The sequence below is a fragment of the Salmo salar genome, chromosome ssa17, assembly GCF_905237065.1.
Source record: "Salmo salar chromosome ssa17, Ssal_v3.1, whole genome shotgun sequence".
NCBI lineage: Eukaryota > Metazoa > Chordata > Actinopteri > Salmoniformes > Salmonidae > Salmo > Salmo salar.
Window position 1 is genome coordinate 37,929,627 of NC_059458.1, and position 27,304 is coordinate 37,956,930.

Here is a 27,304-nt window from a genome sequence, read left to right on the forward strand (position 1 = left end):
ACAGGGTAATAGAGAGAGGAAACAGAGAGTACTTTTTAAACAGGGTAATAGAGAGAGGAAACAGAGGGTACTTTTAAACAGGGTAATAGAGAGAGGAAACAGAGGGTACTTTTTAAACAGGGTAATAGAGAGAGGAAACTGAGGGTACTTTTAAACAGGGTAATAGAGAGAGGAAACAGAGGGTACTTTTTAAACAGGGTAATAGAGAGAGGAAACAGAGGGTACTTTTAAACAGGGTAATAGAGAGAGGAAACAGAGAGTACTTTTTAAACAGGGTAATAGAGAGAGGAAACAGAGAGTACTTTTTAAACAGGGTAATAGAGAGAGGAAACAGAGGGTACTTTTAAACAGGGTAATAGAGAGAGGAAACAGAGGGTACTTTTTAAACAGGGTAATAGAGAGAGGAAACAGAGAGTACTTTTAAACAGGGTAATAGAGAGAGGAAACTGAGGGTACTTTTTAAACAGGGTAATAGAGAGAGGAAACAGAGATACTTTTTAAACAGGGTAATAGAGAGAGGAAACAGAGAGTACTTTTTAAACGGGGTAATAGAGAGAGGAAACTGAGTGTACTTTTTAAACAGGGTAATAGAGAGAGGAAACTGAGGGTACTTTTTAAACAGGGTAATAGAGAGAGGAAACAGAGGGTACTTTTGAAACAGGGTAATAGAGAGAGGAAACAGATAACTTTTTAAACAGGGTAATAGAGAGAGGAAACAGAGGGTACTTTTTAAACAGGGTAATAGAGAGAGGAAACAGAGAGTACTTTTAAACAGGGTAATAGAGAGAGGAAACAGAGAGTACTTTTTAAACAGGGTAATAGAGAGAGGAAACTGAGAGTACTTTTTAAACAGGGTAATAGAGAGGGGAAACTGAGGGTACTTTTTAAACAGGGTAATAGAGAGAGGAAACAGAGAGTACTTTTTAAACAGGGTAATAGAGAGAGGAAACAGAGAGTACTTTTTAAACAGGGTAATAGAGAGAGGAAACAGAGAACTTTTTAAACAGGGTAATAGAGAGAGGAAACAGAGAGTACTTTTTAAACAGGGTAATAGAGAGAGGAAACAGATTACTTTTTAAACAGGGTAATAGAGAGAGGAAACAGAGAGTACTTTTTAAACAGGGTAATAGAGAGAGGAAACAGAGAGTACTTTTAAAACAGGGTAATAGAGAGAGGAAACTGAGGGTACTTTTTAAACAGGGTAATAGAGAGAGGAAACAGAGAGTACTTTTAAACAGGGTAATAGAGAGAGGAAACAGAGAACTTTTAAACAGGGTAATAGAGAGAGGAAACAGAGGGTACTTTTTAAACAGGGTAATGAGAGAGAGGAAACAGAGAGTACTTTTAAAACAGGGTAATAGAGAGAGGAAACTGAGTGGTACTTTTCAAACAGGGTAATAGAGAGAGGAAACAGAGGGTACTTTTTAAACAGGGTAATAGAGAGAGGAAACAGAGGGTACTTTTTAAACAGGGTAATAGAGAGAGGAAACAGAGGGTACTTTTTAAACAGGGTAATAGAGAGAGGAAACAGAGAGTACTTTTTAAACAGGGTAATAGAGAGAGGAAACAGATACTTTTAAACAGGGTAATAGAGAGAGGAAACAGAGGAACTTTTAAACAGGGTAATAGAGAGAGGAAACAGAGGGTACTTTTTAAACAGGGTAATAGAGAGAGGAAACAGAGAGTACTTTTAAACAGGGTAATAGAGAGAGGAAACAGAGGGTACTTTTTAAACAGGGTAATAGAGAGAGGAAACAGAGGGTACTTTTTAAACAGGGTAATAGAGAGGGAAAAAGAGGGTACTTTTTAAACAGGGTAATAGAGAGAGGAAACAGAGGAACTTTTTAAACAGGGTAATAGAGAGAGGAAACAGAGAGTACTTTTTAAACAGGGTAATAGAGAGAGGAAACAGAGAGTACTTTTAAACAGGGTAATAGAGAGAGGAAACAGAGGGTACTTTTTAAACAGGGTAATAGAGAGAGGAAACTGGGTGTACTTTTGAAACAGGGTAATAGAGATAGGAAACTGAGGGTACTTGTTAAACAGGGTACTAGAGAGAGGAAACAGAAGACATTTTAAACAGGGTAAAAGAGAGAGGAAACAGAGAGTACTTTTAAACAGGGTAATAGAGAGAGGAAACAGAGGGTACTTTTAAACAGGGTAATAGAGAGAGGAAACAGAGAGTACTTTTTAAACAGGGTAATAGAGAGAGGAAACTGAGAGTACTTTTTAAACAGGGTAATAGAGAGAGGAAACAGAGAGTACTTTTTAAACAGGGTAATAGAGAGAGGAAACAGAGAGTACTTTTTAAACAGGGTAATAGAGAGAGGAAACAGAGAACTTTTAAACAGGGTAATAGAGAGAGGAAACAGAGAGTACTTTTTAAACAGGGTAATAGAGAGAGGAAACAGAGAGTACTTTTAAACAGGGTAATAGAGAGAGGAAACAGAGGGTACTTTTAAACAGGGTAATAGAGAGAGGAAACAGAGAGTACTTTTTAAACAGGGTAATAGAGAGAGGAAACTGAGGTACTTTTTAAACAGGGTAATAGAGAGAGGAAACAGATAGTACTTTTAAACAGGGTAATAGAGAGAGGAAACAGAGGGTACTTTTAAACAGGGTAATAGAGAGAGGAAACAGAGGGTACTTTTTAAACAGGGTAATAGAGAGAGGAAACTGAGGGTACTTTTTAAACAGGGTAATAGAGAGAGGAAACAGAGGGTACTTTTTAAACAGGGTAATAGAGAGAGGAAACAGAGAGTACTTTTTAAACAGGGTAATAGAGAGAGGAAACTGAGGGTACTTTTTAAACAGGGTAATAGAGAGAGGAAACGAGAGTACTTTTTAAACAGGGTAATAGAGAGAGGAAACGAGAGAGTACTTTTTAAACAGGGTAATAGAGAGAGGAAACTGAGGGTACTTTTTAAACAGGGTAATAGAGAGAGGAAACAGATAACTTTTTAAACAGGGTAATAGAGAGAGGAAACAGAGAGTACTTTTTAAACAGGGTAATAGAGAGAGGAAACAGAGAGTACTTTTAAAACAGGGTAATAGAGAGAGGAAACAGAGGGCACTTTTTAAACAGGGTAATAGAGAGAGGAAACAGAGAGTACTTTTAAAACAGGGTAATAGAGAGAGGAAACAGAGGGTACTTTTTAAACAGGGTAATAGAGAGAGGAAACAGAGGGTACTTTTAAACAGGGTAATAGAGAGAGGAAACAGAGGTACTTTTTAAACAGGGTAATAGAGAGAGGAAACAGAGAGTACTTTTTAAACAGGGTAATAGAGAGAGGAAACAGAGAGTACTTTTAAACAGGGTAATAGAGAGAGGAAACAGAGAGTACTTTTTAAACAGGGTAATAGAGAGAGGAAACAGAGGGTACTTTTTAAACAGGGTAATAGAGAGGAAACAGAGAGTACTTTTAAACAGGGTAATAGAGAGAGGAAAAAGCGAACTTTTTAAACAGGGTAATAGAGAGAGGAAACAGAGGGTACTTTTTAAACAGGGTAATAGAGAGAGGAAACAGAGAGTACTTTTAAACAGGGTAATAGAGAGAGGAAACTGAGGGTACTTTTTAAACAGGGTAATAGAGAGAGGAAACAGAAGACTTTTTAAACAGGGTAATAGAGAGAGGAAACAGAGGGTACTTTTTAAACAGGGTAATAGAGAGAGGAAACAGAGGGTACTTTTTAAACAGGGTAATAGAGAGAGGAAACAGAGGGTACTTTTAAACAGGGTAATAGAGAGAGGAAACAGAGGGTACTTTTTAAACAGGGTAATAGAGAGAGGAAACAGAGGGTACTTTTTAAACAGGGTAATAGAGAGAGGAAACAGATAACTTTTTAAACAGGGTAATAGAGAGAGGAAACAGAGAGTACTTTTTAAACAGGGTAATAGAGAGAGGAAACAGAGGGTACTTTTAAACAGGGTAATAGAGAGAGGAAACAGAGGGTACTTTTAAACAGGGTAATAGAGAGAGGAAACAGAGGACCTTTTTAAACAGGGTAATAGAGAGAGGAAACAGAGGGTACTTTTTAAACAGGGTAATAGAGAGAGGAAACAGATATACTTTTTAAACAGGGTAATAGAGAGAGGAAACAGAGAGTACTTTTTAAACAGGGTAATAGAGAGAGGAAACAGAGAGTACTTTTAAACAGGGTAATAGAGAGAGGAAACAGAGGGTACTTTTTAAACAGGGTAATAGAGAGAGGAAACAGATAACTTTTTAAACAGGGTAATAGAGAGAGGAAACAGAGGGTACTTTTTAAACAGGGTAATAGAGAGAGGAAACAGAGGGTACTTTTAAAACAGGGTAATAGAGAGAGGAAACAGAGAGTACTTTTAAAACAGGGTAATAGAGAGAGGAAACAGAGAGTACTTTTAAACAGGGTAATAGAGAGAGGAAACAGAGGGTACTTTTTAAACAGGGTAATAGAGAGAGGAAACAGAGGTACTTTTAAACAGGGTAATAGAGAGAGGAAACAGAGGGTACTTTTTAAACAGGGTAATAGAGAGAGGAAACTGAGAGTACTTTTTAAACAGGGTAATAGAGAGAGGAAACAGAGGGTACTTTTTAAACAGGGTAATAGAGAGAGGAAACAGAGAGTACTTTTTAAACAGGGTAATAGAGAGAGGAAACAGAGGTACTTTTAAACAGGGTAATAGAGAGAGGAAACAGAGGGTACTTTTTAAACAGGGTAATAGAGAGAGGAAACAGAGAGTACTTTTTAAACAGGGTAATAGAGAGAGGAAACAGAGAGCACTTTTTAAACAGGGTAATAGAGAGAGGAAACAGAGGGTACTTTTTAAACAGGGTAATAGAGAGAGGAAACAGAGAGTACTTTTTAAACAGGGTAATAGAGAGAGGAAACAGAGAGTACTTTTTAAACAGGGTAATAGAGAGAGGAAACAGAGAGTACTTTTTAAACAGGGTAATAGAGAGAGGAAACTGAGGGTACTTTTTAAACAGGGTAATAGAGAGAGGAAACAGAGTACTTTTAAACAGGGTAATAGAGAGAGGAAACAGAGAGTACTTTTTAAACAGGGTAATAGAGAGAGGAAACAGAGGGTACTTTTAAACAGGGTAATAGAGAGAGGAAACTGAGGGTACTTTTAAACAGGGTAATAGAGAGAGGAAACAGAGGGTACTTTTAAACAGGGTAATAGAGAGAGGAAACAGAGGGTACTTTTTAAACAGGGTAATAGAGAGAGGAAACAGAGGGTACTTTTTAAACAGGGTAATAGAGAGAGGAAACAGAGGGTACTTTTTTAAACAGGGTAATAGAGAGAGGAAACAGAGGGTACTTTTTAAACAGGGTAATAGAGAGAGGAAACTGAGGGTACTTTTTAAACAGGGTAATAGAGAGAGGAAACAGAGAGTACTTTTAAACAGGGTAATAGAGAGAGGAAACAGAGGGTACTTTTTAAACAGGGTAATAGAGAGAGGAAACTGAGAGTACTTTTTAAACAGGGTAATAGAGAGAGGAAACAGAGGGTACTTTTAAACAGGGTAATAGAGAGAGGAAACAGAGGGTACTTTTTAAACAGGGTAATAGAGAGAGGAAACAGAGGGTACTTTTAAACAGGGTAATAGAGAGAGGAAACAGAGGGTACTTTTAAACAGGGTAAAGAGAGAGGAAACAAAAGTACTTTTAAACAGGGTAATAGAGAGAGGAAACAGAGGGTACTTTTAAACAGGGTAATAGAGAGAGGAAACAGAGGGTACTTTTTAAACAGGGTAATAGAGAGAGGAAACAGAGGGTACTTTTTAAACAGGGTAATAGAGAGAGGAAACAGAGAGTACTTTTTAAACAGGGTAATAGAGAGAGGAAACAGAGAGTAATTTTTAAACAGGGTAATAGAGAGAGGAAACAGAGGGTACTTTTAAACAGGGTAATAGAGAGAGGAAACAGAGGGTACTTTTTAAACAGGGTAATAGAGAGAGGAAACAGAGAGTACTTTTTAAACAGGGTAATAGAGAGAGGAAACAGAGAACTTTTTAAACAGGGTAATAGAGAGAGGAAACAGAGAGTACTTTTTAAACAGGGTAATAGAGAGAGGAAACAGAGAGTACTTTTTAAACAGGGTAATAGAGAGAGGAAAACAGAGGGTACTTTTTAAACAGGGTAATAGAGAGAGGAAACAGAGGGTACTTTTTAAACAGGGTAATAGAGAGAGGAAACAGAGAGTACTTTTTAAACAGGGTAATAGAGAGAGGAAACAGAGAGTACTTTTTAAACAGGGTAATAGAGAGAGGAAACAGAGAGTACTTTTAAACAGGGTAATAGAGAGAGGAAACAGAGGGTACTTTTTAAACAGGGTAATAGAGAGAGGAAACAGAGAGTACTTTTTAAACAGGGTAATAGAGAGAGGAAAAAGAGGGTACTTTTTAAACAGGGTAATAGAGAGAGGAAACAGAGGTAACTTTTAAACAGGGTAATAGAGAGAGGAAACAGAGAGTACTTTTTAAACAGGGTAATAGAGAGAGGAAACAGAGAGTACTTTTAAAACAGGGTAATAGAGAGAGGAAACAGAGGGTACTTTTTAAACAGGGTAATAGAGAGAGGAAACAGAGGGTACTTTTTAAACAGGGTAATAGAGAGAGGAAACAGAGGGTACTTTTTAAACAGGGTAATAGAGAGAGGAAACAGAGGGTACTTTTTAAACAGGGTAATAGAGAGAGGAAACAGAGGGTACTTTTTAAACAGGGTAATAGAGAGAGGAAACTGAGGGTACTTTTTAAACAGGGTAATAGAGAGGGAAAATGAGGGTACTTTTTAAACAGGGTAATAGAGAGAGGAAACAGATAACTTTTTAAACAGGGTAATAGAGAGAGGAAACAGAGGGTACTTTTTAAACAGGGTAATAGAGAGAGGAAACAGAGGGTACTTTTTAAACAGGGTAATAGAGAGAGGAAACAGAGGGTACTTTTAAACAGGGTAATAGAGAGAGGAAACAGAGGGTACTTTTTAAACAGGGTAATAGAGAGAGGAAACAGAGAGTACTTTTTAAACAGGGTAATAGAGAGAGGAAACAGAGGGTACTTTTTAAACAGGGTAATAGAGAGAGGAAACAGAGTACTTTTTAAACAGGGTAATAGAGAGAGGAAACAGAGGGTACTTTTAAACAGGGTAATAGAGAGAGGAAACAGAGGATACTTTTAAAACAGGGTAATAGAGAGAGGAAACAGAGGGTACTTTTTAAACAGGGTAATAGAGAGAGGAAACAGAGGGTACTTTTAAACAGGGTAATAGAGAGAGGAAACAGAGGGTACTTTTTAAACAGGGTAATAGAGAGAGGAAACAGAGGGTACTTTTTAAACAGGGTAATAGAGAGAGGAAACAGAGTACTTTTTAAACAGGGTAATAGAGAGAGGAAACAGAGAGTACTTTTTAAACAGGGTAATAGAGAGAGGAAACAGAGAGTACTTTTAAACAGGGTAATAGAGAGAGGAAACAGAGGGTACTTTTAAACAGGGTAATAGAGAGAGGAAACAGAGAGTACTTTTTAAACAGGGTAATAGAGAGAGGAAACAGAGAGTACTTTTTAAACAGGGTAATAGAGAGAGGAAACGAGAGTACTTTTAAACAGGGTAATAGAGAGAGGAAACAGAGGGTACTTTTTAAACAGGGTAATAGAGAGAGGAAACAGAGAGTAACTTTTAAACAGGGTAATAGAGAGAGGAAACAGAGGGTACTTTTTAAACAGGGTAATAGAGAGAGGAAACAGAGAGTACTTTTAAACAGGGTAATAGAGAGAGGAAACTGAGGGTACTTTTTAAACAGGGTAATAGAGAGAGGAAACAGAGGACTTTTTAAACAGGGTAATAGAGAGAGGAAACAGAGGGTACTTTTTAAACAGGGTAATAGAGAGAGGAAACAGAGAGTACTTTTTAAACAGTGTAATAGAGAGAGGAAACAGAGTGTACTTTTAAAACAGGGTAATAGAGAGAGGAAACTGAGTGGTACTTTTCAAACAGGGTAATAGAGAGAGGAAACAGAGGGTACTTTTTAAACAGGGTAATAGAGAGAGGAAACAGATCACTTTTTAAAGAGGGTAATAGAGAGAGGAAACAGAGGACATTTTAAACAGGTTAATAGAGAGAGGAAACTGAGTGGTACTTTTCAAACAGGGTAATAGAGAGAGGAAACAGAGGGTACTTTTTAAACAGGGTAATAGAGAGAGGAAACAGAGGGTACTTTTTAAACAGGGTAATAGAGAGAGGAAACTGAGGGTACTTTTTAAACAGGGTAATAGAGAGAGGAAACAGAAGACATTTTAAACAGGGTAATAGAGAGAGGAAACAGAGGGACTTTTTAAACAGGGTAATAGAGAGAGGAAACAGAGGGTACTTTTAAACAGGGTAATAGAGAGAGGAAACAGAGGGTACTTTTTAAACAGGGTAATAGAGAGAGGAAACAGAGAGCACTTTTTAAACAGGGTAATAGAGAGAGGAAACTGAGGGTACTTTTTAAAACAGGGTAATAGAGAGAGGAAACAGAGGGTACTTTTTAAACAGGGTAATAGAGAGAGGAAACAGAGAGTACTTTTTAAACAGGGTAATAGAGAGAGGAAACAGAGAGTACTTTTTAAACAGGGTAATAGAGAGAGGAAACAGAGAGTACTTTTTAAACAGGGTAATAGAGAGAGGAAACAGAGAGTACTTTTAAACAGGGTAATAGAGAGAGGAAACAGAGGGTACTTTTTAAACAGGGTAATAGAGAGGAAAACAGAGGGACTTTTTAAACAGGGTAATAGAGAGAGGAAACAGAGAGTACTTTTTAAACAGGGTAATAGAGAGAGGAAACAGAGGGCACTTTTAAACAGGGTAATAGAGAGAGGAAACAGAGGGTACTTTTAAACAGGGTAATAGAGAGAGGAAACAGAGGGTACTTTTAAACAGGGTAATAGAGAGAGGAAACAGAGAGTACTTTTTAAACAGGGTAATAGAGAGAGGAAACTGAGGGTACTTTTTAAACAGGGTAATAGAGAGAGGAAAATGAGGGTACTTTTAAACAGGGTAATAGAGAGAGGAAACAGAGAACTTTTTAAACAGGGTAATAGAGAGAGGAAACAGAGGGTACTTTTTAAACAGGGTAATAGAGAGAGGAAACAGAGGGTACTTTTTAAACAGGGTAATAGAGAGAGGAAACAGAGGGTACTTTTTAAACAGGGTAATAGAGAGAGGAAACAGAGGGTACTTTTTAAACAGGGTAATAGAGAGAGGAAACAGAGGGTACTTTTAAACAGGGTAATAGAGAGAGGAAACAGAGGGTACTTTTTAAACAGGGTAATAGAGAGAGGAAACAGAGAGCACTTTTTAAACAGGGTAATAGAGAGAGGAAACAGAGGGTACTTTTTAAACAGGGTAATAGAGAGAGGAAACAGAGGGTACTTTTAAACAGGGTAATAGAGAGAGGAAACAGAGAGTACTTTTTAAACAGGGTAATAGAGAGAGGAAACAGAGGGTACTTTTTAAACAGGGTAATAGAGAGAGGAAACAGAGGGTACTTTTTAAACAGGGTAATAGAGAGAGGAAACAGAGGGTACTTTTTAAACAGGGTAATAGAGAGAGGAAACAGAGGGTACTTTTAAACAGGGTAATAGAGAGAGGAAACTGAGGGTACTTTTTAAACAGGGTAATAGAGAGAGGAAACAGAGAGTACTTTTTAAACAGGGTAATAGAGAGAGGAAACAGAGAGTACTTTTTAAACAGGGTAATAGAGAGAGGAAACAGAGGTACTTTTTAAACAGGGTAATAGAGAGAGGAAACAGAGAGTACTTTTTAAACAGGGTAATAGAGAGAGGAAACAGAGGGTACTTTTTAAACAGGGTAATAGAGAGAGGAAACTGAGTGGTACTTTTCAAACAGGGTAATAGAGAGAGGAAACAGAGGGTACTTTTTAAACAGGGTAATAGAGAGAGGAAACAGAGGGTACTTTTAAACAGGGTAATAGAGAGAGGAAACAGAGGGTACTTTTTAAACAGGGTAATAGAGAGAGGAAACAGAGAGTACTTTTAAACAGGGTAATAGAGAGAGGAAACAGAGGGTACTTTTTAAACAGGGTAATAGAGAGAGGAAACAGAGGGTACTTTTTAAACAGGGTAATAGAGAGAGGAAACAGAGGGTACTTTTAAACAGGGTAATAGAGAGAGGAAACAGAGGGTACTTTTTAAACAGGGTAATAGAGAGAGGAAACGAGTGTACTTTTAAACAGGGTAATAGAGAGAGGAAACAGAGGGTACTTTTTAAACAGGGTAATAGAGAGAGGAAACAGAGGGTACTTTTAAAACAGGGTAATAGAGAGAGGAAACAGAGGGTACTTTTTAAACAGGGTAATAGAGAGAGGAAACAGAGGGTACTTTTTAAACAGGGTAATAGAGAGAGGAAACAGAGGGTACTTTTTAAACAGGGTAATAGAGAGAGGAAACAGAGAGTACTTTTAAACAGGGTAATAGAGAGAGGAAACAGAGGGTACTTTTTAAACAGGGTAATAGAGAGAGGAAACAGAGGGTACTTTTTAAACAGGGTAATAGAGAGAGGAAACAGAGGGTACTTTTTAAACAGGGTAATAGAGAGAGGAAACAGAGGGTACTTTTTAAACAGGGTAATAGAGAGAGGAAACAGAGGGTACTTTTTAAACAGGGTAATAGAGAGAGGAAACAGAGGGTACTTTTTAAACAGGGTAATAGAGAGAGGAAACAGAGGGTACTTTTTAAACAGGGTAATAGAGAGAGGAAACAGAGAGTACTTTTTAAACAGGGTAATAGAGAGAGGAAACGAGCTAGACTTTTTAAACAGGGTAATAGAGAGAGGAAACAGAGAGTACTTTTTAAACAGGGTAATAGAGAGAGGAAACTGAGGGTACTTTTTAAACAGGGTAATAGAGAGAGGAAACTGAGGGTACTTTTTAAACAGGGTAATAGAGAGAGGAAACAGAAGAAATTTTAAACAGGGTAATAGAGAGAGGAAACAGAGAGTACTTTTTAAACAGGGTAATAGAGAGAGGAAACAGAGAGTACTTTTAAAACAGGGTAATAGAGAGAGGAAACTGAGGGTACTTTTTAAACAGGGTAACAGAGAGAGGAAACTGAGGGTACTTTTTAAACAGGGTAATAGAGAGAGGAAACTGATTACTTTTAAACAGGGTAATAGAGAGAGGAAACAGAGAACTTTTTAAACAGGGTAATAAAAAGGGAAACTGAGGGGTACTTTTTAAACAGGGTAATAGAGAGAGGAAACAGATTACTTTTTAAACAGGGTAATAGAGAGAGGAGACAGAGAGTACTTTTTAAACAGGGTAATAGAGAGAGGAAACAGAGAGTACTTTTTAAACAGTGTAATAGAGAGAGGAAACAGAGTGTACTTTTAAAACAGGGTAATAGAGAGAGGAAACTGAGTGGTACTTTTCAAACAGGGTAATAGAGAGAGGAAACAGAGGGTACTTTTTAAACAGGGTAATAGAGAGAGGAAACAGAGGGTACTTTTTAAACAGGGTAATAGAGAGAGGAAACAGATAACTTTTTAAACAGGGTAATAGAGAGAGGAAACAGAGGGTACTTTTTAAACAGGGTAATAGAGAGAGGAAACAGAGAGTACTTTTTAAACAGGGTAATAGAGAGAGGAAACAGAGGGTACTTTTTAAACAGGGTAATAGAGAGAGGAAACAGAGGGTACTTTTTAAACAGGGTAATAGAGAGAGGAAACAGAGGGTACTTTTTAAACAGGGTAATAGAGAGAGGAAACAGAGAGTACTTTTTAAACAGGGTAATAGAGAGAGGAAACTGAGAGTACTTTTAAACAGGGTAATAGAGAGAGGAAACAGAGGGTACTTTTTAAACAGGGTAATAGAGAGAGGAAACTGAGAGTACTTTTTAAACAGGGTAATAGAGAGAGGAAACAGAGGGTACTTTTAAACAGGGTAATAGAGAGAGGAAACAGAGGGTACTTTTTAAACAGGGTAATAGAGAGAGGAAACAGAGGGTACTTTTTAAACAGGGTAATAGAGAGAGGAAACAGAGAGTACTTTTTAAACAGGGTAATAGAGAGAGGAAACAGCGAACTTTTTAAACAGGGTAATAGAGAGAGGAAACAGAGAGTACTTTTTAAACAGGGTAATAGAGAGAGGAAACAGAGAGTACTTTTTAAACAGGGTAATAGAGAGAGGAAACTGAGGGTACTTTTTAAACAGGGTAATAGAGAGAGGAAACTGAGGGTACTTTTAAACAGGGTAATAGAGAGAGGAAACTGAGGGTACTTTTAAACAGGGTAACAGAGAGAGGAAACTGAGGGTACTTTTTAAACGGGGTAATAGAGAGAGGAAACTGAGAGTACTTTTTAAACAGGGTAATAGAGAGAGGAAACTGAGAGTACTTTTTTAAAAAGGGTAATAGAGAGAGGAAACTGTATGTACTTTTGAAACAGGGTAATAGAGAGAGGAAACTGAGGGTACTTTTTAAACAGGGTAATAGAGAGAGGAAACAGAGGGTACTTTTAAACAGGGTAATAGAGAGAGGAAACAGAGTACTTTTTAAAACAGGGTAATAGAGAGAGGAAACAGAGAGTACTTTTTAAACAGGGTAATAGAGAGAGGAAACAGAGAGTACTTTTAAAACAGGGTAATAGGGAGAGGAAACTGAGGGTACTTTTTAAACAGGGTAATAGAGAGAGGAAACAGAAGTTACTTTTTAAACAGGGTAATAGAGAGAGGAAACTGAGGGTACTTTTTAAACAGGGTAATAGAGAGAGGAAACAGAGGGTACTTTTAAACAGGGTAATAGAGAGAGGAAACAGAGGGTACTTTTTAAACAGGGTAATAGAGAGAGGAAACAGAGGGTACTTTTTAAACAGGGTAATAGAGAGAGGAAACAGAGAGTACTTTTAAACAGGGTAATAGAGAGAGGAAACAGAGAGCACTTTTAAACAGGGTAATAGAGAGAGGAAACAGAGGGTACTTTTAAACAGGGTAATAGAGAGAGGAAACAGAGGGTACTTTTTAAACAGGGTAATAGAGAGAGGAAACTGAGGGTACTTTTAAACAGGGTAATAGAGAGAGGAAACAGAGAGTACTTTTTAAACAGGGTAATAGAGAGAGGAAACAGAGAGTACTTTTAAACAGGGTAATAGAGAGAGGAAACAGAGGGTACTTTTAAACAGGGTAATAGAGAGAGGAAACAGAGAGTACTTTTTAAACAGGGTAATAGAGAGAGGAAACAGAGGGTACTTTTTAAACAGGGTAATAGAGAGAGGAAACAGAGGGTACTTTTTAAACAGGGTAATAGAGAGAGGAAACAGAGGGTACTTTTTAAACAGGGTAATAGAGAGAGGAAACAGAGGTACTTTTAAACAGGGTAATAGAGAGAGGAAACAGAGGGTACTTTTTAAACAGGGTAATAGAGAGAGGAAACTGAGGGTACTTTTTAAACAGGGTAATAGAGAGAGGAAACAGAGAACTTTTTAAACAGGGTAATAGAGAGAGGAAACAGAGGGTACTTTTTAAACAGGGTAATAGAGAGAGGAAACAGAGAGTACTTTTAAAACAGGGTAATAGAGAGAGGAAACAGAGGGTACTTTTTAAACAGGGTAATAGAGAGAGGAAACAGAGGGTACTTTTTAAACAGGGTAATAGAGAGAGGAAACTGAGGGTACTTTTTAAACAGGTTAATAGAGAGAGGAAACAGAGGGTACTTTTTAAACAGGGTAATAGAGAGAGGAAACAGAGGGTACTTTTTAAACAGGGTAATAGAGAGAGGAAACAGAGGGTACTTTTTAACAAGGTAACAGAGAGAGGAAACAGAGGGTACTTTTTAAACAGGGTAATAGAGAGAGGAAACAGAGAGTACTTTTTAAACAGGGTAATAGAGAGAGGAAACAGAGAGTACTTTTAAACAGGGTAATAGAGAGAGGAAACAGAGGGTACTTTTTAAACAGGGTAATAGAGAGAGGAAACAGAGGGTACTTTTAAACAGGGTAATAGAGAGAGGAAACGAGCGAACTTTTTAAACAGGGTAATAGAGAGAGGAAACAGAGAGTACTTTTTAAACAGGGTAATAGAGAGAGGAAACAGAGGGTACTTTTAAACAGGGTAATAGAGAGAGGAAACAGAGGGCACTTTTAAACAGGGTAATAGAGAGAGGAAACAGAGGGTACTTTTTAAACAGGGTAATAGAGAGAGGAAAAGAGGGTACTTTTTAAACAGGGTAATAGAGAGAGGAAACAGAGGGTACTTTTAAACAGGGTAATAGAGAGAGGAAACCAGAGTACTTTTTAAACAGGGTAATAGAGAGAGGAAACAGAGAGTACTTTTTAAACAGGGTAATAGAGAGAGGAAACAGAGGGTACTTTTAAACAGGGTAATAGAGAGAGGAAACAGAGGGTACTTTTTAAACAGGGTAATAGAGAGAGGAAACAGAGGGTACTTTTAAACAGGGTAATAGAGAGAGGAAACAGAGGGTACTTTTTAAACAGGGTAATAGAGAGAGGAAACAGCTAACTTTTTAAACTGGGTAATAGAGAGAGGAAACAGAGAGTACTTTTTAAACAGGGTAATACAGAGAGGAAACTGAGGACATTTTAAACAGGGTAATAGAGAGAGGAAACAGATTACTTTTTAAACAGGGTAATAGAGAGAGGAAACAGAGAGTACTTTTTAAACAGGGTAATAGAGAGAGGAAACTGAGAGTACTTTTTAAACAGGGTAATAGAGAGAGGAAACAGATAACTTTTTAAACAGGGTAATAGAGAGAGGAGACAGAGAGTACTTTTAAAACAGGGTAATAGAGAGAGGAAACAGAGGTTACTTTTTAAACAGGGTAATAGAGAAAGGAAACAGAGGGTACTTTTAAAACAGGGTAATAGAGATAGGAAACAGAGGACATTTTAAACAGGGTAATAGAGAGAGGAAACAGCTAACTTTTTAAACAGGGTAATAGAGAGAGGAAACAGAGAGTACTTTTAAAACAGGGTAATAGAGAGAGGAAACAGAGGGTACTTTTTAAACAGGGTAATAGAGAGAGGAAACAGAGAGTACTTTTTAAACAGGGTAATAGAGAGAGGAAACAGAGAGTACTTTTTAAACAGGGTAATAGAGAGAGGAAACTGAGGGTACTTTTTAAACAGGGTAATAGAGAGAGGAAACAGATAACTTTTTAAACAGGGTAATAGAGAGAGGAAACAGAGAGTACTTTTTAAACAGGGTAATAGAGAGAGGAAACAGAGGGTACTTTTTAAACAGGGTAATAGAGAGAGGAAACAGAGAGTACTTTTTAAACAGGGTAATAGAGAGAGGAAACAGAGGGTACTTTTTAAACAGGGTAATAGAGAAAGGAAACAGAGGGTACTTTTAAACAGGGTAATAGAGAGAGGAAACAGAGGGTACTTTTTAAACAGGGTAATAGAGAGAGGAAACAGAGAGTACTTTTTAAACAGGGTAATAGAGAGAGGAAACTGAGGGTACTTTTAAACAGGGTAATAGAGAGAGGAAACGAGAGTACTTTTAAACAGGGTAATAGAGAGAGGAAACAGAGAGTACTTTTTAAACAGGGTAATAGAGAGAGGATACTGAGAGTACTTTTTAAACAGGGTAATAGAGAGAGGAAACATCTAACTTTTTAAACAGGGTAATAGAGAGAGGAAACAGAGGGTACTTTTTAAACAGGGTAATAGAGATAGGAAACAGAGGACATTTTAAACAGGGTAATAGAGAGAGGAAACAGAGAGAACTTTTTAAACAGGGTAATAGAGAGAGGAAACAGAGGGTACTTTTTAAACAGGGTAATAGAGAGAGGAAACAGAGAGTACTTTTTAAACAGGGTAATAGAGAGAGGAAACAGAGAGTACTTTTTAAACAGGGTAATAGAGAGAGGAAACAGAGGGTACTTTTTAAACAGGGTAATAGAGAGAGGAAACTGAGGGTACTTTTAAACAGGGTAATAGAGAGAGGAAACAGAGGGTCCTTTTTAAACAGGGTAATAGAGAGAGGAAACAGAGGGTACTTTTTAAACAGGGTAATAGAGAGAGGAAACAGAGGGTACTTTTAAACAGGGTAATAGAGAGAGGAGACAGAGAGTACTTTTTAAACAGGGTAATAGAGAGAGGAAACAGAGGGTACTTTTTAAACAGGGTAATAGAGAGAGGAAACTGAGTGGTACTTTTTAAACAGGGTAATAGAGAGAGGAAACAGAGGGTACTTTTTAAACAGGGTAATAGAGAGAGGAAACAGAGGGTACTTTTTAAACAGGGTAATAGAGAGAGGAAACGAGAGTACTTTTAAACAGGGTAATAGAGAGAGGAAACAGAGAGTACTTTTTAAACAGGGTAATAGGGAGAGGAAACAGAGAGTACTTTTTAAACAGGGTAATAGAGAGAGGAAACAGAGGGTACTTTTTAAACAGGGTAATAGAGAGAGGAAACAGAGAGTACTTTTTAAACAGGGTAATAGAGAGAGGAAACAGAGGGTACTTTTTAAACAGGGTAATAGAGAGAGGAAACTGAGGGTACTTTTTAAACAGGGTAATAGAGAGAGGAAACAGAGGGTACTTTTTAAACAGGGTAATAGAGAGAGGAAACAGAGGGTACTTTTTAAACAGGGTAATAGAGAGAGGAAACAGAGGGTACTTTTTAAACAGGGTAATAGAGAGAGGAAACAGAGAGTACTTTTTAAACAGGGTAATAGAGAGAGGAAACAGAGGGTACTTTTTAAACAGGGTAATAGAGAGAGGAAACAGAGAGTACTTTTAAACAGGGTAATAGAGAGAGGAAACTGAGGGTACTTTTTAAACAGGGTAATAGAGAGAGGAAACAGAGAGTACTTTTTAAACAGGGTAATAGAGAGAGGAAAGAGAGGACTTTTTAAACAGGGTAATAGAGAGAGGAAACAGAGAGTACTTTTTAAACAGGGTAATAGAGAGAGGAAACAGAGGGTACTTTTTAAACAGGGTAATAGAGAGAGGAAACTGAGAGTACTTTTTAAACAGGGTAATAGAGAGAGGAAACATCTTACTTTTTAAACAGGGTAATAGAGAGAGGAAACAGAGGGTACTTTTTAAACAGGGTAATAGAGAGAGGAAACAGATAACTTTTTAAACAGGGTAATAGAGAGAGGAAACAGAGAGTACTTTTTAAACAGGGTAATAGAGAGAGGAAACAGAGAGTACTTTTTAAACAGGGTAATAGAGAGAGGAAACAGAGGGTACTTTTTAAACAGGGTAATAGAGAGAGGAAACAGAGGGTACTTTTAAAACAGGGTAATAGAGAGAGGAAACAGAGGGTACTTTTTAAACAGGGTAATAGAGAGAGGAAACAGAGGGTACTTTTTAAACAGGGTAATAGAGAGAGGAAACAGAGGGTACTTTTTAAACAGGGTAATAGAGAGAGGAAACAGAGGGTACTTTTTAAACAGGGTAATAGAGAGAGGAAACAGAGAGTACTTTTTAAACAGGGTAATAGAGAGAGGAAACAGAGGGTACTTTTTAAACAGGGTAATAGAGAGAGGAAACAGAGGGTACTTTTAAACAGGGTAATAGAGAGAGGAAACAGAGGGTACTTTTTAAACAGGGTAATAGAGAGAGGAAACTGAGGGTACTTTTTAAACAGGGTAATAGAGAGAGGAAACAGAGGGTACTTTTTAAACAGGGTAATAGAGAGAGGAAACAGAGGGTACTTTTTAAACAGGGTAATAGAGAGAGGAAACAGAGGGTACTTTTAAAATAGGGTAATAGAGATAGGAAACAGAGGGACTTTTAAACAGGGTAATAGAGAGAGGAAACAGAGGGTACTTTTTAAACAGGGTAATAGAGAGAGGAAACAGAGAGTACTTTTTAAACAGGGTAATAGAGAGAGGAAACAGAGAGTACTTTTAAAACAGGGTAATAGAGAGAGGAAACAGAGGGTACTTTTTAAACAGGGTAATAGAGAGAGGAAACTGAGGGTACTTTTTAAACAGGGTAATAGAGAGAGGAAACAGAGGGTACTTTTTAAACAGGGTAATAGAGAGAGGAAACAGAGGGTACTTTTTAAACAGGGTAATAGAGAGAGGAAAACAGAGAGTACTTTTTAAACAGGGTAATAGAGAGAGGAAACAGAGGGTACTTTTTAAACAGGGTAATAGAGAGAGGAAACAGAGGGTACTTTTTAAACAGGGTAATAGAGAGAGGAAACAGAGAGTACTTTTTAAACAGGGTAATAGAGAGAGGAAACAGAGGGTACTTTTTAAACAGGGTAATAGAGAGAGGAAACAGAGGGTACTTTTAAACAGGGTAATAGAGAGAGGAAACAGAGGGTACTTTTTAAACAGGGTAATAGAGAGAGGAAACAGAGAACTTTTAAACAGGGTAATAGAGAGAGGAAACAGAGGGTACTTTTAAACAGGGTAATAGAGAGAGGAAACTGAGAGTACTTTTTAAACAGGGTAATAGAGAGAGGAAACAGAGGGTACTTTTTAAACAGGGTAATAGAGAGAGGAAACAGAGAGTACTTTTTAAAGAGGGTAATAGAGAGAGGAAACAGAGGGTACTTTTTAAACAGGGTAATAGAGAGAGGAAACAGAGGGTACTTTTTAAACAGGGTAATAGAGAGAGGAAACGAGAGTACTTTTTAAACAGGGTAATAGAGAGAGGAAACAGAGAGTACTTTTTAAACAGGGTAATAGAGAGAGGAAACAGAGAGTACTTTTTAAACAGGGTAATAGAGAGAGGAAACAGAGAGTACTTTTTAAACAGGGTAATAGAGAGAGGAAACTGAGGGTACTTTTTAAACAGGGTAATAGAGAGAGGAAACAGAGGGTACTTTTTAAACAGGGTAATAGAGAGAGGAAACAGAGAGTACTTTTTAAACAGGGTAATAGAGAGAGGAAACAGAGAGTACTTTTTAAACAGGGTAATAGAGAGAGGAAAACAGAGAGTACTTTTAAAACAGGGTAATAGAGAGAGGAAACAGAGGGTACTTTTTAAACAGGGTAATAGAGAGAGGAAACAGAGGGTACTTTTTAAACAGGGTAATAGAGAGAGGAAAACAGAGGGTACTTTTTAAACAGGGTAATAGAGAGAGGAAACAGAGGGTACTTTTTAAACAGGGTAATAGAGAGAGGAAACAGAGGGTACTTTTAAACAGGGTAATAGAGAGAGGAAACAGAGGGTACTTTTTAAACAGGGTAATAGAGAGAGGAAACAGAGAGTACTTTTAAACAGGGTAATAGAGAGAGGAAACAGAGGGTACTTTTAAACAGGGTAATAGAGAGAGGAAACTGAGGGTACTTTTTAAACAGGGTAATAGAGAGAGGAAACAGAGGAACTTTTTAAACAGGGTAATAGAGAGAGGAAACAGAGGGTACTTTTTAAACAGGGTAATAGAGAGAGGAAACAGAGTACTTTTAAACAGGGTAATAGAGAGAGGAAACAGAGGGTACTTTTTAAACAGGGTAATAGAGAGAGGAAACAGAGGGTACTTTTAAACAGGGTAATAGAGAGAGGAAACAGAGAGTACTTTTAAACAGGGTAATAGAGAGAGGAAACAGAGAGCACTTTTAAACAGGGTAATAGAGAGAGGAAACAGAGAGTACTTTTTAAACAGGGTAATAGAGAGAGGAAAATGAGGGTACTTTTAAACAGGGTAATAGAGAGAGGAAACAGAGGTACTTTTTAAACAGGGTAATAGAGAGAGGAAACAGAGGGTACTTTTTAAACAGGGTAATAGAGAGAGGAAACAGAGGGTACTTTTTAAACAGGGTAATAGAGAGAGGAAACAGAGAGTACTTTTAAACAGGGTAATAGAGAGAGGAAACAGAGAGTACTTTTTAAACAGGGTAATAGAGAGGGGAAACAGAGGGTACTTTTTAAACAGGGTAATAGAGAGAGGAAACAGAGAGTACTTTTAAACAGGGTAATAGAGAGAGGAAACAGAGAGTACTTTTAAACAGGGTAATAGAGAGAGGAAACAGAGAGTACTTTTTAAACAGGGTAATAGAGAGAGGAAACAGAGAGTACTTTTTAAACAGGGTAATAGAGAGAGGAAACAGAGAGCACTTTTTAAACAGGGTAATAGAGAGGGAAAACAGAGAGTACTTTTTAAACAGGGTAATAGAGAGAGGAAACTGAGTGGTACTTTTTAAACAGGGTAATAGAGAGAGGAAACAGAGGGTACTTTTTAAACAGGGTAATAGAGAGAGGAAACAGAGGGTACTTTTTAAACAGGGTAATAGAGAGAGGAAACAGAGGGTACTTTTTAAACAGGGTAATAGAGAGAGGAAACTGAGGGTACTTTTTAAACAGGGTAATAGAGAGGGAAAAATGAGGGTACTTTTTAAACAGGTTAATAGAGAGAGGAAACAGAGGGTACTTTTTAAACAGGGTAATAGAGAGAGGAAACAGAGGAGTACTTTTTAAAACAGGGTAATAGAGAGAGGAAACAGAGAGTACTTTTTAAACAGGGTAATAGAGAGAGGAAACAGAGAGTACTTTTTAAACAGGGTAATAGAGAGAGGAAACAGAGGGTACTTTTTAAACAGGGTAATAGAGAGAGGAAACAGAGAGTACTTTTAAACAGGGTAATAGAGAGAGGAAACAGAGGGTACTTTTTAAACAGGGTAATAGAGAGAGGAAACTGAGGGTACTTTTTAAACAGGGTAATAGAGAGAGGAAACAGAGGGTACTTTTAAACAGGGTAATAGAGAGAGGAAACAGAGGGCACTTTAAACAGGGTAATAGAGAGAGGAAACAGAGGGTACTTTTTAAACAGGGTAATAGAGAGAGGAAACAGAGGGTACTTTTTAAACAGGGTAATAGAGAGAGGAAACAGAGGGTACTTTTTAAACAGGGTAATAGAGAGAGGAAAACAGAGGGTACTTTTAAACAGGGTAATAGAGAGAGGAAACAGAGAGTACTTTTAAACAGGGTAATAGAGAGAGGAAACAGAGGTACTTTTTAAACAGGGTAATAGAGAGAGGAAACAGAGGGCACTTTTAAACAGGGTAATAGAGAGAGGAAACAGAGGGTACTTTTTAAACAGGGTAATAGAGAGAGGAAACAGAGGGTAACTTTTTAAACAGGGTAATAGAGAGAGGAAACAGAGAGTACTTTTTAAACAGGGTAATAGAGAGAGGAAACAGAGAGTACTTTTTAAACAGGGTAATAGAGAGAGGAAAATGAGGGCACTTTTTAAACAGGGTAATAGAGAGAGGAAACAGAGAGCACTTTTTAAACAGGGTAATAGAGAGAGGAAACAGAGAACTTTTAAACAGGGTAATAGAGAGAGGAAACAGAGAGTACTTTTTAAACAGGGTAATAGAGAGAGGAAACAGAGAGTACTTTTTAAACAGGGTAATAGAGAGAGGAAACAGAGAGTACTTTTTAAACAGGGTAATAGAGAGAGGAAACAGAGAGCCCTTTTTAAACAGGGTAATAGAGAGAGGAAAATGAGGGTACTTTTTAAACAGGGTAATAGAGAGAGGAAACAGCTAACTTTTTAAACTGGGTAATAGAGAGAGGAAACAGAGAGTACTTTTTAAACAGGGTAATAGAGAGAGGAAACAGAGGGTACTTTTAAAACAGGGTAATAGAGAGAGGAAACTGAGGGTACATTTTAAACAGGGTAACAGAGAGAGGAAACAGAGGGTACTTTTTAAACAGGGTAATAGAGAGAGGAAACAGAGAACTTTTTAAACAGGGTAATAGAGAGAGGAAAACAGAGGGTACTTTTTAAACAGGGTAATAGAGAGAGGAAACAGAGGGCACTTTTAAACAGGGTAATAGAGAGAGGAAACAGAGGACTTTTAAACAGGGTAATAGAGAGAGGAAACAGAGGGTACTTTTAAACAGGGTAATAGAGAGAGGAAACAGAGAGTACTTTTTAAACAGGGTAATAGAGAGAGGAAACAGAGAGTACTTTTTAAACAGGGTAATAGAGAGAGGAAACAGAGAGTACTTTTTAAACAGGGTAATAGAGAGAGGAAAACTGAGGGTACTTTTTAAACAGGGTAATAGAGAGAGGAAACAGAGGGACTTTTTAAACAGGGTAATAGAGAGAGGAAACAGAGAGTACTTTTAAACAGGGTAATAGAGAGAGGAAACAGATAACTTTTTAAACAGGGTAATAGAGAGAGGAAACAGAGAGTACTTTTAAACAGGGTAATAGAGAGAGGAAACTGAGAGTACTTTTTAAACAGGGTAATAGAGAGAGGAAAAAGAGGGTACTTTTTAAACAGGGTAATAGAGAGAGGAAACAGAGAGTACTTTTTAAAACAGGGTAATAGAGAGAGGAAACAGAGAACTTTTTAAACAGGGTAATAGAGAGAGGAAACAGAGAGTACTTTTAAACAGGGTAATAGAGAGAGGAAACAGAGAGTACTTTTAAACAGGGTAATAGAGAGAGGAAACAGAGAGTACTTTTTAAACAGGGTAATAGAGAGAGGAAAACAGAGAGTACTTTTTAAACAGGGTAATAGAGAGAGGAAACAGAGGGTACTTTTTAAACAGGGTAATAGAGAGAGGAAACAGAGAACTTTTTAAACAGGGTAATAGAGAGAGGAAACAGAGAGCACTTTTAAACAGGGTAATAGAGAGAGGAAACAGAGAGTACTTTTAAACAGGGTAATAGAGAGAGGAAACAGAGGGTACTTTTTAAACAGGGTAATAGAGAGAGGAAACAGAGGGTACTTTTTAAACAGGGTAATAGAGAGAGGAAAACTGAGGGTACTTTTTAAACAGGGTAATAGAGAGAGGAAACAGAGGGCACTTTTAAACAGGGTAATAGAGAGAGGAAACAGAGATACTTTTTAAACAGGGTAATAGAGAGAGGAAACAGAGAGTACTTTTTAAACAGGGTAATAGAGAGAGGAAACAGAGAGTACTTTTTAAACAGGGTAATAGAGAGAGGAAACTGAGGGTACTTTTCAAACAGGGTAATAGAGAGAGGAAACAGAGGGTACTTTTTAAACAGGGTAATAGAGAGAGGAAACAGAGGGAACTTTTTAAACAGGGTAATAGAGAGAGGAAACAGAGGGACTTTTAAACAGGGTAATAGAGAGAGGAAACAGAGAGTACTTTTTAAACAGGGTAATAGAGAGAGGAAACAGAGGGTACTTTTTAAACAGGGTAATAGAGAGAGGAAACAGAGGGTACTTTTTAAACAGGGTAATAGAGAGAGGAAACAGAGGGTACTTTTAAACAGGGTAATAGAGAGAGGAAACAGAGAGTACTTTTTAAACAGGGTAATAGAGAGAGGAAACTGAGAGTACTTTTTAAACAGGGTAATAGAGAGAGGAAAATGAGGGTACTTTTTAAACAGGGTAATAGAGAGAGGAAACAGAGGGACTTTTTAAACAGGGTAATAGAGAGAGGAAACAGAGGGCACTTTTTAAACAGGGTAATAGAGAGAGGAAACAGAGAGTACTTTTAAACAGGGTAATAGAGAGAGGAAACAGAGAGTACTTTTAAACAGGGTAATAGAGAGAGGAAACAGAGAGTACTTTTTAAACAGGGTAATAGAGAGAGGAAAATGAGGGTACTTTTAAACAGGGTAATAGAGAGAGGAAACAGAGAGTACTTTTTAAACAGGGTAATAGAGAGAGGAAACAGAGAACTTTTTAAACAGGGTAATAGAGAGAGGAAACAGAGAGTACTTTTTAAACAGGGTAATAGAGAGAGGAAACAGAGAGTACTTTTAAACAGGGTAATAGAGAGAGGAAACAGAGAGTATTTTTTAAACAGGGTAATAGAGAGAGGAAACAGAGGGTACTTTTTAAACAGGGTAATAGAGAGAGGAAAAAGAGGGCACTTTTTAAACAGGGTAATAGAGAGAGGAAACAGAGAGCACTTTTTAAACAGGGTAATAGAGAGAGGAAACAGAGAGTACTTTTTAAACAGGGTAATAGAGAGAGGAAACAGAGGGTACTTTTTAAACAGGGTAATAGAGAGAGGAAACTGAGGGTACTTTTTAAACAGGGTAATAGAGAGAGGAAACAGAGGGTACTTTTTAAACAGGGTAATAGAGAGAGGAAACAGAGAGCACTTTTTAAACAGGGTAATAGAGAGAGGAAACAGAGGGTACTTTTTAAACAGGGTAATAGAGAGAGGAAACAGAGAGCATTTTAAACAGGGTAATAGAGAGAGGAAACAGAGGGTACTTTTTAAACAGGGTAATAGAGAGAGGAAACAGAGGGTACTTTTAAACAGGGTAATAGAGAGAGGAAACAGAGAGTACTTTTAAAACAGGGTAATAGAGAGAGGAAACAGAGGGCACTTTTAAACAGGGTAATAGAGAGAGGAAACAGAGGGTACTTTTTAAACAGGGTAATAGAGAGAGGAAACAGAGGGTACTTTTTAAACAGGGTAATAGAGAGAGGAAACAGAGGGTACTTTTTAAACAGGGTAATAGAGAGAGGAAACAGAGGGACTTTTAAACAGGGTAATAGAGAGAGGAAACTGAGAGTACTTTTTAAACAGGGTAATAGAGAGAGGAAAGAGAGGACTTTTAAACAGGGTAATAGAGAGAGGAAAAAGAGGTACTTTTAAACAGGGTAATAGAGAGAGGAAACAGAGTACTTTTAAACAGGGTAATAGAGAGAGGAAACAGAGAGACTTTTAAACAGGGTAATAGAGAGAGGAAACAGAGGGTACTTTTTAAACAGGGTAATAGAGAGAGGAAAAAGAGGGTACTTTTTAAACAGGGTAATAGAGAGAGGAAACAGAGGTAACTTTTAAACAGGGTAATAGAGAGAGGAAACAGAGAGTACTTTTTAAACAGGGTAATAGAGAGAGGAAACAGAGAGTACTTTTTAAACAGGGTAATAGAGAGAGGAAAAAGAGGGTACTTTTTAAACAGGGTAATAGAGAGAGGAAACAGAGGGTACTTTTTAAACAGGGTAATAGAGAGAGGAAAGAGAGTACTTTTTAAACAGGGTAATAGAGAGAGGAAACAGAGAGTACTTTTAAACAGGGTAATAGAGAGAGGAAACAGAGAGTACTTTTAAACAGGGTAATAGAGAGAGGAAACAGAGAGTACTTTTAAACAGGGTAATAGAGAGAGGAAACTGAGAGTACTTTTTAAACAGGGTAATAGAGAGAGGAAAAAGAGGGTACTTTTTAAACAGGGTAATAGAGAGAGGAAACAGAGTAACTTTTTAAACAGGGTAATAGAGAGAGGAAACAGAGAGTACTTTTAAACAGGGTAATAGAGAGAGGAAACAGAGGGTACTTTTAAAACAGGGTAATAGAGAGAGGAAACTGAGGCTACTTTTTAAACAGGGTAATAGAGAGAGGAAACTGAGGGTACTTTTTAAACAGGGTAATAGAGAGAGGAAACAGAGAACTTTTAAACAGGGTAATAGAGAGAGGAAAAAGAGTACTTTTAAACAGGGTAATAGAGAGAGGAAACAGATATCTTTTAAACAGGGTAATAGAGAGAGGAAACAGAGGACTTTTTAAACAGGGTAATAGAGAGAGGAAACAGAGGGTACTTTTTAAAACAGGGTAATAGAGAGAGGAAACAGAGAGTACTTTTAAACAGGGTAATAGAGTCGAGGAAACAGAGAGTATTTTTTAAACAGGGTAATAGAGAGAGGAAACTGAGAGTACTTTTTAAACAGGGTAATAGAGAGAGGAAAAAGAGGGTACTTTTTAAAACAGGGTAATAGAGAGAGGAAACAGAGGACTTTTAAACAGGGTAATAGAGAGAGGAAACAGAGAGTACTTTTTAAACAGGGTAATAGAGAGAGGAAACAGAGAACTTTTTAAACAGGGTAATAGAGAGAGGAAACAGAGAGTATCTTTTAAACAGGGGTAATAGAGAGGAAACTGAGAGTACTTTTAAACAGGGTAACAGAGAGAGGAAACAGAGGGTACTTTTTAAACAGGGTAATAGAGAGAGGAAACAGAGAGTACTTTTTAAACAGGGTAATAGAGAGAGGAAACAGAGAACTTTTTAAACAGGGTAATAGAGAGAGGAGACAGAGAGTACTTTTTAAACAGGGTAATAGAGAGAGGAAACAGAGAGTACTTCTAAACAGGGTAATAGAGAGAGGAAACAGAGAGTATTTTTTAAACGGGGTAATAGAGAGAGGAAACTGAGAGTCCTTTTTAAACAGGGTAATAGAGAGGGAAAATGAGGGTACTTTTTAAACAGGTTAATAGAGAGAGGAAACAGATAACTTTTTAAACAGGGTAATAGAGAGAGGAAACAGAGAGTACTTTTTAAACAGGGTAATAGAGAGAGGAAACAGAGAGTACTTTTTAAACAGGGTAATAGAGAGAGGAAACTGAGGGTACTTTTTAAACAGGGTAATAGAGAGAGGAAACTGAGGGTACTTTTTAAACAGGGTAATAGAGAGAGGAAAATGAGGGTACTTTTTAAACAGGGTAATAGAGAGAGGAAACAGAGGGGTACTTTTTAAACAGGGTAATAGAGAGAGGAAACTGAGGGTACTTTTTAAACAGGGTAATAGCGAGAGGAAACAGAGAGTACTTATTAAACAGGGTAATAGAGAGAGGAAACAGAGGGTACTTTTTAAACAGGGTAATAGAGAGGGGAAACTGAGGGTACTTTTTAAACAGGGTAATAGAGAGAGGAAACAGAGAGTACTTTTTAAACAGGGTAATAGAGAGAGGAAACAGAGGGTACTTTTTAAACAGGGTAATAGAGAGAGGAAACTGAGGGAACTTTTAAACAGGGTAATAGAGAGAGGAAACAGAGGGTACTTTTTAAACAGGGTAATAGAGAGAGGAAACAGAGGGTACTTTTTAAACAGGGTAATAGAGAGAGGAAACTGAGGCTACTTTTTAAACAGGGTAATAGAGAGAGGAAACAGAGGGTACTTTTTAAACAGGGTAATAGAGAGAGGAAAGAGAGGACTTTTAAACAGGGTAATAGAGAGAGGAAACAGAGAGTACTTTTAAACAGGGTAATAGAGAGAGGAAACAGATACTTTTAAACAGGGTAATAGAGAGAGGAAACAGAGGGTACTTTTTAAACAGGGTAATAGAGAGAGGAAACAGAGGGTACTTTTAAACAGGGTAATAGAGAGGAAAAAAGAGGGTACTTTTTAAACAGGGTAATAGAGAGAGGAAACAGAGGAACTTTTTAAACAGAGTATTAGAGAGAGGAAACAGAGAGTACTTTTTAAACGGGGTAATAGAGAGAGGAAACAGAGAGTACTTTTAAAACAGGGTAATAGAGAGAGGAAACAGAGGGTACTTTTAAACAGGGTAATAGAGAGAGGAAACAGAGAGTACTTTTTAAACAGGGTAATAGAGAGAGGAAACAGAGAACTTTTTAAACAGGGTAATAGAGAGAGGAGACAGAGAGTACTTTTTAAA